This window comes from Lathyrus oleraceus, chromosome 3 (genome assembly GCF_024323335.1).
Source record: "Lathyrus oleraceus cultivar Zhongwan6 chromosome 3, CAAS_Psat_ZW6_1.0, whole genome shotgun sequence".
Classification (NCBI taxonomy): domain Eukaryota; kingdom Viridiplantae; phylum Streptophyta; class Magnoliopsida; order Fabales; family Fabaceae; genus Lathyrus; species Lathyrus oleraceus.
The window spans coordinates 478871712-478886830 of record NC_066581.1 but is presented as its reverse complement, the minus strand read 5'-3'; positions in this window follow the sequence as shown (position 1 = coordinate 478886830).

The following is a 15119-nucleotide window of genomic DNA, read 5'->3' as shown; positions in this document are numbered from 1 at the left end:
ATCAAGCAAAAAACCTAAATCAATACAAGATCATTCTCATTTTCTTTTGGCATGGCAAGTTGTAGGAGCTTGGCTTACTAGTCAAGGTCTCTAACTTGTGTTTGTTGCCTATATTTTTATTGATCGGCCTCAGATAGGTGTGACTACTACATTAGTCCACTTACGATTGCTTAACATAGCGCTAAATTGCCTTATGGCACACTAACACTAACTATTGACCATTAACTTTTAATTCATGTCATTTAATTCTTGCAATTTACTTTAATGCAAATTTAATATTCTTGTACATATAATTCATTTGATTTTGCCCTTTGCTCACTTGAGCTCATGTTTATGTTAATGCAATTTGCCTTTTGCTCACTTGAGCACATACTTGTGTATATACTATTGTGCTTGTGTTTTGTTTTGATTGTTGTGACCAAAATGCAAATGGACAAAGGACTTAGATTTTAGGATCTTACCTAAGCTAATGGAGTTTGAAGAGCAACTAGGCCTCATGCCTTTAGAATGCTTAAAATGTCAAAGAGCAATTAGGCCTCATGCCTTTAGAATGCTTAAAGCTTGAAGATGAACATTGAAAGGACCAAATTCTAAACTCCCTCTTGTCTATTCTTTATTTGTTTTATGGATTTTTTTGATTTGTGTGTTCTTGTGCTAGGGATTCCAAAACTTGCCAAGTAGAAGAACCATTGTCATGAGCATCCCAAAATGAGAGATACAAAAGCCATTGGAAGATTCCTAGGAGCTTGTTTTGATTGTGTGCTTGATTTCTTGAGTATTTGCTTATTTGCTTGCTTATTCCAAAGGATGGAAGCTACTTGGATCATCACTATGATCTCAAGAAGGGAACTCCATTTGTGGTTTTATTTCTCTTCCTTCATCTTTGTATGTTTAGGACTTAGCCATTCTTCTCCTTCCCTCCACTCTAACCCAAACCAAAACTTTTGTGCAAACATTAACATTTGTTTTCAAAATTAGAAACCTAAGCACTATGTTTTTTATTTTTCAAACTTATTTTCATAACACTTATTTTGAATTGAATCCTTAAGTCAACTTTGACCATACTTTGTAAATACTTTTAATTGATAAATACAACTCACTCAATTGTTTTTGTGGTTTCAATGGCCACTTTTGCCAAATCTTGTCATAAACCTTAGCTATTAGGTTTGAGTTATCCTAGAGGTTGATAAAATACTCACCTATATCCTTAGTGAGTGACTATAAGACTTCCATGCTTATTATAGGGTTAACCCCTCACTAGCATATTGAAGCTCTCCTCACATGGTGGATTTGTGGTTTTAGGTTGAGTTTTCTCCCTTGGATAACAAAAGACCTTAAGGATTTTGGACCAATCAATTCACCAACTTCTTTTGAGATTTTTACCCCGAACTACGAGATTTTGCTCCTAATATTTTTTTAAGATGGTACGTAGGAATGGGTTTATCCATTCAAACACAAAAATTGTAAATAATTTGTACATTCTTCTCTCATCTCCCTAATCATGTTTGCACAAATAATTTTTCACAAATACCAACCTACCTTACAACAAATTGTGAAAAGGACTCCCTAGGAGTACTTAGGATGTTTTGGGTGCTTAAAACCTTCCCATTGCATAACCAACCCCCTTATCCAGATTTCTGACATTTTTATTAGTTTTTGACTTGATAAAACTTCTCGGTTATTGTTCGCTTTCTAACCTTTCCTTTGGATAAATAGAAGTGCGGTGGCGACTCGACTTGTATGATTTACTTTTGATTTAGTCAATAAATCTAAAAGTAACGAATACCCCGCTACAGAGAATATGTGTCGAAAGACTTCGATGCATTATGTGTGAAAGAAGGGATTGTGCATGAGGTGGTGCCACCCTACACTCCACAACAGAATGGAGTAGCAGAAAGGAAGAATAGAACCATTATGAATATGGTTAGAAGTATGTTGAAAGGCAAGCATCTACCCAAAGAATTATGGGGATAAGTTGTGTCGACTGCGACATATATCCTGAACAGATGTTCGACGAAGAAGCTAGAAGGAATCACGCCAGAAGAATGGTAGTCCGGTGTCAAGCCTAGCTTGAGTCATCTCAGAGTGTTTGGATCTATAGCACATAGACATGTGCCAGATCAGTTGAGAATAAAACTTGATGACAAGTCCAGTCAGATGATCCTGATAGGATATCATTTGACTGAAGGATAGAAGTTATTCGACCCAGTGAATAAGCAAGTAGTGATCAGTAGGGACGTGATCATAGATGAGCTTAAGGAGTGGGATTGGACTGAGAATGTCAAGAAAGATTCAGTGAGAATCTTTTGTGATGAACCAACTAGTGAAGTCAAAAGAGAAGTTCGACAGGAAGTAGTCAGAGGTGAAGCAAGAACAAGCAGACCTCAAAGAACAAGACACATGCCTGTAAGGTTGCAAGAATGTGTGATTACATCAGATGATATGGTCAACGATGAAGGTGAGCTGGTACATTATGCTTTCTACGTAGATGTCTAACCTGTCAATGCAGCTGAGGCATTGAAAGATTTGAAGTGGATGAAAGCAATGGATGAAGAGCTGAAGTCAATCGAAGTCAACAACACTTGGTCACTTGTCGAATTACCCCAAGACAAGAAGGCAATCAGTGTGAAGTGGGTATACAAGGTAAAGTTTAATCCCAGAGGAGAAATGACTCGACACAAGGCGAGACTTGTGGCGAAAGGATTTCTTTAGAAAGAAGGAATCGACTTTGATGAAGTGTTTGCACCTATTGCTAGGATCGGAACAATCAGGTTGGTTGTTGGTCTAGCAAACATGAACAACTGACATATGTGTCAGATGGATGTGAAATGTGCATTCCTTAATGGCCCCTTTAAAAGAAGAAGTTTATGTTGCACAACCAGCTGGGTTTGTGAAACATGGCGAAGAAAGAAAGGTGTACAGGCTGCATAAAGCCCTGTACGGACTTAAACAAGCTCGATGAGCTTGGAACAAGAAGATAGATGGATTTCTAAGGGAAAAGGAATTTGTAAAGTGCAAACTTGAACATGGAGTATATGTAATAAGAAGCAAGAGTGAATTTTTTATACTATGTCTCTATGTTGATGACCTGCTGATAACAAGTAGTTGCAAGAAGGAGATCGAAGACTTCAAAGGTGATCTCAACAGGGAATTCGAAATGTCAGATATGGGTGACATTTCATATTTCCTTGGAATCGAATTCTACAAGAGTGATAGAGGTTTGATGATGCATCAAAGAAGGTATGCAGGCGAAATTCTCAAGAGATTTGAGATGCAAGATTGCAACCCAACTTCGACTCCAGCTAAGTTCAGATTACAATTGTCGAAGGAGTCAGATGAAGATGATGTCGACCCAACCCAATATAGAAGACTTATTGGGTCACTTCGATGCCTTTTTCACACAAGGCCTGACTTAGCATACAGTGTAGGTATAGTGAGTAGGTTCATGCAGAAGCCAAAGGTATCACATCTAGCAGCGGCGAAGAGGATACTAAGGCATCTGAAAGGAACTCTTGACTATGGAATTTTGTTTCCTGCAGCTGATGAAGGAAAAGAATGCAAATTAGTGAGATACACCGACTCAAGTTGGTGTAGTGATGCTAAGGATCAAAAATCCACAGCTGGTTATGTATTTATGCTAGGTGGTGTACCAGTTGTTTGGAGTTCGAGAAAAGAGCCAGTAATGGCATTATCGTCATGCGAAGCAGAATATATAGTTGCTTCTCTTTGTGCATGCCAAGCAAAATGGATGGTGAATCTGGTCGAAGAGATAACAACAAAGAATCATGGAGCAATTACCATGAAGATCAACAGCATGTCAACTATCAATCTGGCGAAGAATCCGATAGCACATGGTCGAAGCAAGCACATCGAGACGAGGTTCCATTATCTTCGAGAGTAGGTAGCTGATGGGAAGATGATTGTGGAACACTGCAGACATGAGAATTAGATTGCATACATCATGACAAAGGGAGTGCAGGTCGAAGTGTTTAGAAGGCTAAGAGTTATGATGAATGTAGATAGCTTAGACATAATGAATTAGGTGGTGTGTTGAATTGTAATTCCTTGTGTCGAAGTAGGTTGCTCGACAGAGCAAGGAAGTGTCCAACCACATAGTGCATTAAGTAGTGTTAACTATTTTGGGCTTATATAATTTTGGGTTTTTATAGTTTTGGGCTTTGACTTGAGGTCAAAGTTAACCTAAATCTATAAATAGAGGGAGTAACCCTTATTTTCATATAGAGGTGAATAGAGTATTAACAACACATTGTATTCACAGTATTTTGCAGCGGCAAAGTGAATAAGAGTTTTCCACAGTCTATGGACAAAGAGAAACTCTGCAGAATTATATTACTATTTTCCTTCATCGTTCTATACACTATCTCTTTCTCCATTGTTCCTTTCTTTTCATTGCCATTGTGTGGGTAATAACAATGTTGTTCATCAAGATTGATTGAAATTCTTCATAGGTTTTGGGGGATTTCCAACAGTTATAACACATATATAAATATCATGGTCCAAAAGACAATTATGTATATACTCTTGAAGTGTATTGAGGAAGTCTTTCATCTCATCCCCTAACACTCTCACAACAAACAATTGGGAAAACTCAAATGCATAATGTCGCTTCTACTTCTCATCTTCTCATCGATGCCCACTTCATTTTTACTATAATTCATACTCAAGAATTAATCTTCACATTAGAGGTGTCAAATCAAGAGAAACTTTCAATATCATGTTCACATCTTGATGAATGGGGATAAACTTCTTCTACTTAACACTGAGAAGCGTATATCAAGTCTAAGTTATTCTTGAACTTGTTAATGGTGATCAGTTTGATCAACTTATTAACTGTACTCTTTAAAGTATAAACTATGAACAATTCAAATAGTATATGTTCATATGCAAGTTACTCTTTAATTTTGTAAAACCTTGCACTAATATATTTTATCTTGGCATGATACAATGATTATTTGCCAAATAAAATTGCACTAACTATGATAGTTCAACTTGTTAGATAATGTGCAATTAGCTTTTACTCCCTCCGTTTTTTATTATAAGTCGTTTTTTACTTTTCACACGTATTAAGAAATGTAATAATTATGGTATGAAAAAGATAAATTATGAAGAATTTTACAAAATTATCCTTCATTAATGGTATTGGAAAGACAAATTGACATAATTGAAAGAAGAGAGAATAATACATATTTAAGGGTATAATGGAAAAATAACATTAATGATTCATTGATATTATAAAACGACTTATATTATGGTACAAAATATTTTTACAAAGTGACATATAATAAAAAACAGAGGTAGTATTATAATTAGGTCAAAGGTATTATTGTATATTGATGGTTTACTATATATTAATTTGGTAAACCTAATACTTTTTGTCATCCTAATCACTGAGCATGGTTAATTTAGCTTCGGTTATGTCATATCTCTTTTTTGCTTTCATTTCTGTTTGCAATTGTTATTGGTTGGGATAAACTTACATAAGTTTCATCATCCTTTTTGTTTCTACGTGAGTTCCTTTTTGGATTTGTTGATGTTACTATGAGTTGTTGGAATAAAATTGGTTGATACCGTATCTCTTGAGTTTTGATCATAACAAAGTATTTAAAGAACAATTGAATATTTTAACATTTGTTCAAGTATGCAAGATTACAAGAATAAAAACAGATGAAGAGAAGCTTGGGGATTCTGAATCTGAAGTTCAGACTCTATCTCTGAAGATCACTTATGAACACTCTGGCTTTGAGGGAAGAAGTCAACTCTGAAGAAGTTAGCCTCTCGTGATCCATACTCCGAAGCTTCAGAAGCCAAGAAGCAGACTCTGAAGAGATCATACTCTTAAGAATCAAGTATGAAGAAAGTCAACCTCTGAAGGTTACATCTCTTGAATTGAGGAAACTTTGACAAACTCAAAGACCTTTTGATCACGTGAAGACTTAAGGAAAATTTTCTTCATTGTTGTCTGAACTTCAGCGAATAATTCCTCTCGTAGAAAGTTGTTTTCTTGATGTGTCCAATCAAGTACAAATGTTATCCAACATTCTGATGAAAGTCTTTGTCGTCTCTTTTCTTACTCTATATAAGGAGCAGAAGACCTGAAGCAGAAAATATAATACACTATTATACAAGACTCTGAACCATTGATATTAAAAGAGATGTCACTCTATCAAGATTGCTAGATTTAGAACCTCTTAACACTTTGTATATTTTAGAAGTTCATAAGTCTTAGAGTCTTTCTAAGTTGTATTTTGTCTATCCTATGATTGTATATTAAGTGTAGTTTTTTACCCAATCTCTTAACAGTTTGTTGTAGAGTCAGAAATCTCTTGTTTTTGTGCTTGAGAATATATTTTAGTAAAGTTTTAACGAGACATATCCAAATCAAACACCCAAAGAGTGTTATGAATAATTAGATATTTGTCTCCTAATAATCTCATTCCTTATTTATAATGATGTTATTTAATTTATTCAATCTCATTGTAGAGGATTACACAAATAAAATAATATAGACAAATTATTCTCATCTTTCTCTCTTTTCTTTTATATTCTTTTTCCTTATTTCATAATAAACTTTTATTTTAATACATTTTTAATGTAATAAGATTTATAATATCGATAACCTATAATCACATAATCACTCACATATGTAGCTTAGATATAGTAGCTAAGGTAGTTTAGTTTAGTTGACAAGAAGTCGACTCACATAACGAAAACTCACGAGTTCAACGATCAATGTGAGAATATCTTTGATGGGTAGCCTATAAGTACCTTTATAAACATTCTTCGAACCTTGAGGTCTGTCTTGACCTTGATGAACCTTCGAAACCCAACTCACACAAATTTTTTCATAATAAAAAAATAGTAGCGATCAAAGATTTAAAGTTAATATTTTTAATTATTAGATTATTGTGATAGTAATCTTTTACATTTGAAAAAGTTATGTCTATTTGAAAATAAATGTCACTTAAAAAAATATAATATTTTTAAAATAAATGTCATTATACTTATTTAAAATAAAAATTATATTACAAACAAAGTATTATATTCTATTTTATATTTATCTTAGTGGAAATTTCATCAACAAAGTTAGTTTGATACAAATATCGGTATTTTTAGTAAATGTGAAAATTTAAATTTTACTTATATGCACTAGATTTAAAATTTTATCTATCTATCTTTATATATATATATATATATATATATATATATATATATATATATATATATATATATATATATATATATATATATATATATATATTAGTGAAAAAATCGTCAACAGTTAACAAAAATTAATTTGGTAAAAAACTATAATTTGTTTATAATTTTAATATGTATTTGTATAAATAAAAGAATTTTTTATTATTTAAATTATAAAGAAAAAATTAATTTTATTCTATTTAATCATGTCACTTTTAAAAATTACTTTTAATTATATTATTAAAATTCAATTTGATTTACAAAAAGAAAAAACACACAGATAAAAAAATCATATGTTTTCATTTTCTATTAATGTAAAAAGTTTTAGATCATTGTCCATTTGTATTATTTTATAGATGGTTAAAATAAAAGTTATATTTCTCTCAAAATCCAACCTGTATGATTTATTCACTGTATCAAATTCTTTTATATCTTTAGTGTATTTTAATTAAATTCAAATTTAATTATAATTTGAATTTAATTAATATACTGATAGTGTAAGGATTCTACACCGTCAGTTAATTTTATCAGTTGGATATTAAAATAAATTTGATTTTTATTTTGAAAACCTATAAAATAATAGAAATGGGTGATGGTGATGAATCGACCGTGTAAATCTTTTTACACTGATAATACATTGTAATTAATCCCTTATAATTTTATATTTTATATTTTATTTTATTTTCAAAATTAATTCTTTATTTTAAATTTAAATAATTTTAATTTCATTTTCTTAGACAACAAAGAATGATAAATGAAATTAAAAAGCCAACAAATAGCAGTGTAAAGTCGATAGCAGAAATGTAAGTTGTTGGATTAATCCAGTGGTTAGAAATTGTGATAAAAACAATTCAGCATCGCTATAAATTGCACCCACGTTCTCTGTTATAGTTATCGCCGCTTGAAAACCTAAACTAAACCTATCAAATAAAACCGATTCAGATCTCTGAATCTTCGCCACATCAACCACCAACAAGACCAGATCTCGATCTACCAGAAGAATACTGCTTCAGATTCAATTTTTCATCATAATTGGATGCGTAAGTGGGTAATTGATAAAGGCAAGTGGGTGAAACGAGTGATTGAATCTAGATCAATGGATCATGTAAAACGAGACACACACGAGGAGGCCTCTTTTTTGTCCCATTTTACATAATCCATTGATCAAGTTATTCTCCGAATTCATTCGTTATTTATTGTGTGTGTTATTCATTTGGTGTTCTTTTGATGATACTCTATAACCTGTTTCTGTAGCTTCTATTCGGTTTGCTGTTGTGTTTGGTTCCTCTACTTAATAATATTGCTAGATTCAAAAGAGTAACTAAATAGTTTGGAATTTCGGATTCTGGCTTGTCTGCTTTTTCTGCTTTTCTTTTTCAGGTAAAGTGATGTCACTTCTCAGCTAGAAAGATTTTTTGAAATCTTTACGTATGAAAGATTCTATGTTTCTAGGTTACTAGTTTGGTTTAGAATAGGAGGTTTCTTTGTTCAATTATTTTGGTACAACACTAAGAGAACTATTATTTGATAATAGTAATGCGACATTGTTTTTTTATTTTTTATTTTATAAAGATATAAACTTCTTTTCTTATAAAATTAATAATAATAGTAGTATAACATTCTTTCTAAGAGTGAGACTAAAAACATAACCTAGAATTGTCTAATACTAAGAAAACTGTTTCACGGTCATGATCTACAAGTATATAACATCAAACGTTTTATCGAAATTTTAGTGTTCTTTTTCATAAAAATCAAGTTCTTAACTTTACAAAATTAATTCGAAATAGAAGTCCAAATAAGTTGACAATACACGTATTGGAAGGAGTGAAACTAGAAGAGCTATCAACTAGTTTACTTATATTATGAATGAAAAAAATGTCTTTAAAAAATGGAAGACTTTGAGACATGTTTTTGTTAAGATTGTCATAATTCAACTTATTTTCATACTATTTGATTTTGATATTTTTGATTTTTTTTTAGTATTAATAAGCAACATGCTTCGACACTACACAAATACAATTTGGTGTGTTAAATAGTAATTTCTTGTGTCGAATAATCTGCTTCGACACACCATCTAATTCGCTGTGTCTAAGCCATCTAGATTTATCTTTGACCTGCATTCTCTTCGTCATGATGTTTGGAATTTGATTCTTGAAGATAATGAAATCTCATTTTGATGTGCTTGTTTCGACCATGTGATATCGGATTCTTTGCCAGATTGATAGTTGACATGTTGTCGATCTTCATGATAATTGCTCCATGACTCTTTGTTGTTATCTCTTTGACCAAATTCACCATCTATGTTGCTTGACATGCACAAAGGGAAACAACTATATATTCTGCTTTGCAGGATGATAATGTCACTATTGGCTCCTTTCTCGAACTCCAAGAAACTGGTGTACCACCTAGCATAAACACATAGCCAGTTATAGATTTTCGATCCTTAGCATCACTACACCAACTTGAGCCGGTGTATCCCACACATTATTTTCCTTCATCAGCTATCGAAAATAAAATGCCATAGTGAAGAGTTCCTTTCAGATACCTTAGTACCCCTTCGTCGCTGCTAGATGTGATACATTTGACTTTTGCATGAATCTACTCACCATTTCCTACACTGTATGCTAAGTCAGGCCTTGTCTGACAGAGATATTGAAGTGACCCAATAAGTCTTCTATATTGGGTTAGGTCGACATCATCTTCATTTTTATCTTTCGATAGTTGTAATTTGGGCTTAGTTGGAGTTGAAGTTAGGTTGCAATCTTGCCTCTCAAATCTCTTGAGTATTTCGCCTGCATACCTTCTTTGATGCATCATTAAACCTCTACCACTCTTGTAGAATTTGATGCTAAGGAAATATGAAACGTCACCCAAATCTGACATTTCAAATTCCTTGTTGAGATCACATTTTTTGAAGTTTTTGATGTCCTTATTCCAACTACCTATTAACGACACGTCATCAATATAGAGACATAGTATAAGCAATCCACTCTTAGTTCTTCTTACATATACTCCATGTTCAGTTGTGCACTTCACAAATTCCTCTTACATATACTCCATGTTCAGTTGTGCACTTCACAAATTCCTTTTCCCTTAAAAAGTCATATATCTTCTCGTTCTAAGCTCTTGAAGCTTGTTTAAGTCCGTACAGGGCTTTATGCAGCTTACACCTTTCTTTCTTCACCTTGTTTCACAAAACCAACTGGTTGTGCAACATAAACATCTTATTCTAAGGGGTCATTTAGGAATGCACATTTCATATCCATCTGACACATCTGCCAGTTATTCATGTTTGCTACATCTACAACCAACCTGATTGTTTGGATCCTAGTAACAGGTGCAAAAACTTCGTCGAAGTCGATTCCTTCTTTCTGAAGAAATCCTTTTGCGACAAGTCTCGCCCCGTGTCGAGTAACTTCTCCTTTGGGGTTCAACTTCACCTTGTATACCCACTACATATCGATTGCCTTCTTGTTCTGGGGAAATTCAACAAGTGATCAAGTGTTGTTGACTTCAGTTCTTCGTTCATTGCTTTCACTCACTTCGAATATTTCAATGCCTAAGCTACATTGAATGGTTCGACATATGCGTAGAAAGCATAGTGTACCAGTTCACCTTTTTCATTGACTATATCATTTGATGTAATCACACATTCTTGCAACCTTGGAGGCATGTGTCTTGTTCTTTGAGATCTGCTTGGGCCTGCTTCACCTCTGACTTCTTGTCGAACTTCTCTTTCGACTTCACTAGCTGGTTCATTGTAAAAGATTCTCACTGAATCCTTCTTAACATTCTCAACCCAATCCCATTCCTTAAGCTCATATATGATCACGTCCCTGCTGATCACTACTTACTTGTTCACTGGGTCGAACAACTTGTATCCTCCAGTCGAATGATATCCTATCAGGATCATTTGACTCGACTTGTCATCAAGTTTTCTTCTCAACCAATCTGGCACATGTCTATGTGCTATAGATCCAAACACCTTCGGATGACTCAAGCTAGGCTTGACACGAAACCAACATTCTTCTGGCGTGATTCCTTCTAGCTTCTTCGCCGGACATTTGTTCAGGATATATGTTGCAGTTGACACAACTTCTCCCCATAATTCTTTGGGTAGATGCTTGTCTTTCAACATACTTCTCACCATATTCATTGATGATTCTATTTAAAGGTGTAAAAATCACAAGAAATGGGGGGTTTGAATTGAGTTTTACATGCAAAAGCTTTTTCCAAAACAAAAACACCACTAACAAGTTAAACAATGAAGAGATAAGAACACAAAGATTTTTATTCTGATTCGCTTGAAACTCAAAGCTAATTCAGTCCACCCGCCAAGGTGATTTGCGTTATACGCAAGGAATTAATCCTCTATAATCAACAGATTATAATAAACACAAAGAATACAATTTTTTGTCTTCTCAAGGATCCAACTAAACCTTATTCTCCTCAAGGATTCACAAAGAATAATTTTCTTTGTCTTCTCAAGGATAACCTTCTTAAAGAATCAAACAAATAATTTGAATACAAGTTTATGTGTTTCAAGATGCTTCTTCAAAAGTAGATTTACACAAATGAATAATAAATACTTAAATAAAACTGAATACAAAAGATGATAGCTTTTCACAAAGAAAATTAGCTTGTCAAAATACTTGTGTAGTTCAGCAGCAAGAGAGCGATAGTTCTTCAAGTCTCCAATGCATGCTTATATAATGTAAGCACGTGACCGTTGGAGGGAAAAATGGGGAAAGCTCCTTGAGAGGCTGTCCATTATTGGATGAGAAAGGAATGATACCACGTACGTCCTTTCGCCCACATATTCAGTGACAGATAGTACAATCCTTACCCACGAAATCAGGTAGTGGAAAGGTTGGTCGATTTGTACTATGTACTATTTGATAATGTTCTCATTTGATCTTATCTTCATATTCATTGGCTTTTGATAAAAGATGATTGAAGCATGAAGTGAAGAAATAGAGACCTGGATTCAGAAACTTTAGAACCTTGACAGCGTCAGTAGTCTGACTTGAGTTCTTCAATGTCTTCAGAATCTTCAGAGTCTTCAGAAACCTCAGTCAGAACCTTAATAACTTCAATCGTCTGTCTTTAGATCTTCAGAATCTTCAGTTGCATAACACAACTTCAAAAGCTTGCCATTCTTCATAAGCTTGTTGATCAGAGTCACGTCTAGAAGAAAAACTACTAAGAGAATATTGCAACAGTAACATAGTGTCTCCTCAAAAGTTTCTGATGGGCAAGATAACGCAAAAGAAGACAGAACATTGCAACAACAATATTGACGTCTTTCAGAACTTCTAATTGCAACGAAGAAGTGGATTTGGAACGCAAAGTTCAGAAACTGATGATGTTACACATCATGTGTTCAGAATCAGAACTGTTTGTTAAAGCTACACAATAACAAACCATTAGGGTGCCAAAAATGTTCTCACACAAATACAACATTGTTATCATCAAAACTCAAGGTATAGATGCATAAGCAAATCTTGTTTTAACAATCCCCCCTTTTTGATGATGACAAAACATATATTTTGATGAACAGTTTCGTACAAGGTAATCACAGAAAAATACATCTTACAGAAGCATAAAGCTCCCCCTGAGATGTATAGTCCTATAAATATAAACTCAGAATGAAAGAACACTTTCCTGATTTACCTTTTGAAGTACCAGAATGAATAATTAGTCAGAATCTGGTTTAACATCAGAAGTTGATTGGTGTTGTCCAGAACACTGGTTGATAACATCATCCTTTTGATACACCTTCAAAATAGATTTCTTTAGAAATTTTTTTGAGGACCTTTCTTCAGAAGCTTCTCAGAAACTTCTTTGAAGAATCATTCTGATTCTTGAGACAGGATCTTTAACAAATCATTCTAAATCTTGAGAGTTAACCCTGCAAAAAACACTTAACAAACTTTTCTTGAAGTATTTGTTAATAGAAACATTAAAACAATGTTTGAGTTTTTTACTTAGGAATTTAGATATCAAAGTAAACTCTTAATTCTTCCCCTCAATGATTCTCAGAAGAGAAACTGGAATACGCTGAGAATTTGGAACGCAAAGTTTAGACATTGATGATGTTACACATCATGTGATCAGAATCATAACTATTTGTTAAAGCTACACAATAAAAAACCATTAGGGTGCGAAATTATTCTTACACCAATACAATATTATTATCATCAAAACTCAAGGTATAAATTCAAAACCAAATCTTGTTCTAACATTATTCTTCCTTTCTGCGACTCCATTCTGCTGTGGAGTGTAGGGTGGCACCACCTCATGCAAAATCCCTTCTTTCACACATAATGCGTCGAAGTCTTCCGATACATGTTCTCCACCACCATCAGTCCTCAGAATCTTGATCTTTCGACCGCTTTGTCTTTTGACCATAGATTTAAACTTGACAAATACCTCAATCACTTAACTTTTCTTCTTGATCAGGTAAGCCCAAAGTTTTCGACTGAAATCATCTATGAATGTAAAAAGTATTTGTTAACTCCAATGGAATCCACCTGGATAGGACCACATACATCAGAGTATATGACTTCAAGAATTGCCTTCGAGCTGCTTCCTGCATCCTTACGGAAGTTGTTCTTGTACTGCATCGCCTACACACATTCTTCACACACTTCATTTGGAATGTCGATTTCTGGTAATCCTGAAACCATATTTCTTCTTTACAAATCTCTAATTTATTTGAAATTGAGATGGCCAAGTCTATAATGCCATATCCATTCATCTCTGTTGGTTGCTATTGCAAGGAACTTAAGCTCCATAACATTAAGCTCAATCTTGAAAGTTCTATTATGAGACATTTGAGCCTTCAAGATCAACTTTCCATTTGAGTCGAGAACTCTCATCATCTTGTCTTTGATCGACATCTTATAGTTATTTTCGACTAACTTACCTATACTGAGCAACTTGCTCTTCATGCCTGGTATGTGCAACAGATTTGAAATTATTGACCTCTTGCCATCTTTCCTCATGATCAGAACATCACCAACACCTTCAGCTACTAGAGTATTGTCATTTGCGAATTTCACCATGTTCTTCATTGAAGGCTTTATGTTGACAAACCAATCTTTCCTTCCAGACATGTGTGATGAGCATCCTGAGTCCAAGTACCACTAGTCCTTGAATCTCTCTTCATCTCTCGTTGTAACCATCAACAATATCTATTCTTCTTCATGTTTCCCTGGCTTTGCATAAGTTTATTGATTCTTCTATTTTTCTAGACAATCACTAGAATAATGACCATGCTTCTGACAATTGTAATACTGAATGTGACTTTTGTCTGGCTTTCGACCACCACCTTTTCCTCTACTTGCAACACCACCTCTTTGGTTTCCGTGGTTCCAAGGTTTTCTCTGATTCAACCAGTTTCCTTCTTGCTGATTTTAACCAGTCGAATTTTTGTAGCCTCCTCTACCTTTGTTGCCATTCTAGCTTCCTTTTACTTTCCTTTCTTTTGTTGATTGCTCCTGCAAAGTCGCACCACTCTTCGACTTTCTTGCAGCTCTTTCAGCCATTCTTTGTTCATGAGATTCAAGCGTCCCTTGAAGCTTTTCCTTTGTCAGTTTTGACAAATATTTTGACTTTTCTATGGCTACTACCACGTGGTCGAACTTTGAAGCCAACAACCTCAAGATCTTTTCAACAACAGATCTTAATGTCAACACTTCTCCACATACCTTGATTTGATTCATCAGTTTTGTAACCTTGGTGAAGAAATCCGTTATGCTTTCATTCTCTTCCATCTGAAGAAATTCATACATCCTTTTGTGAGTTTGTAACCTCACCTCTTTAACCTTCTTCGTACGTCCAAACGACTTTTCCAGAATTTCCCATGCTTCTTTCGCTGACTCTACATCACTAACCTT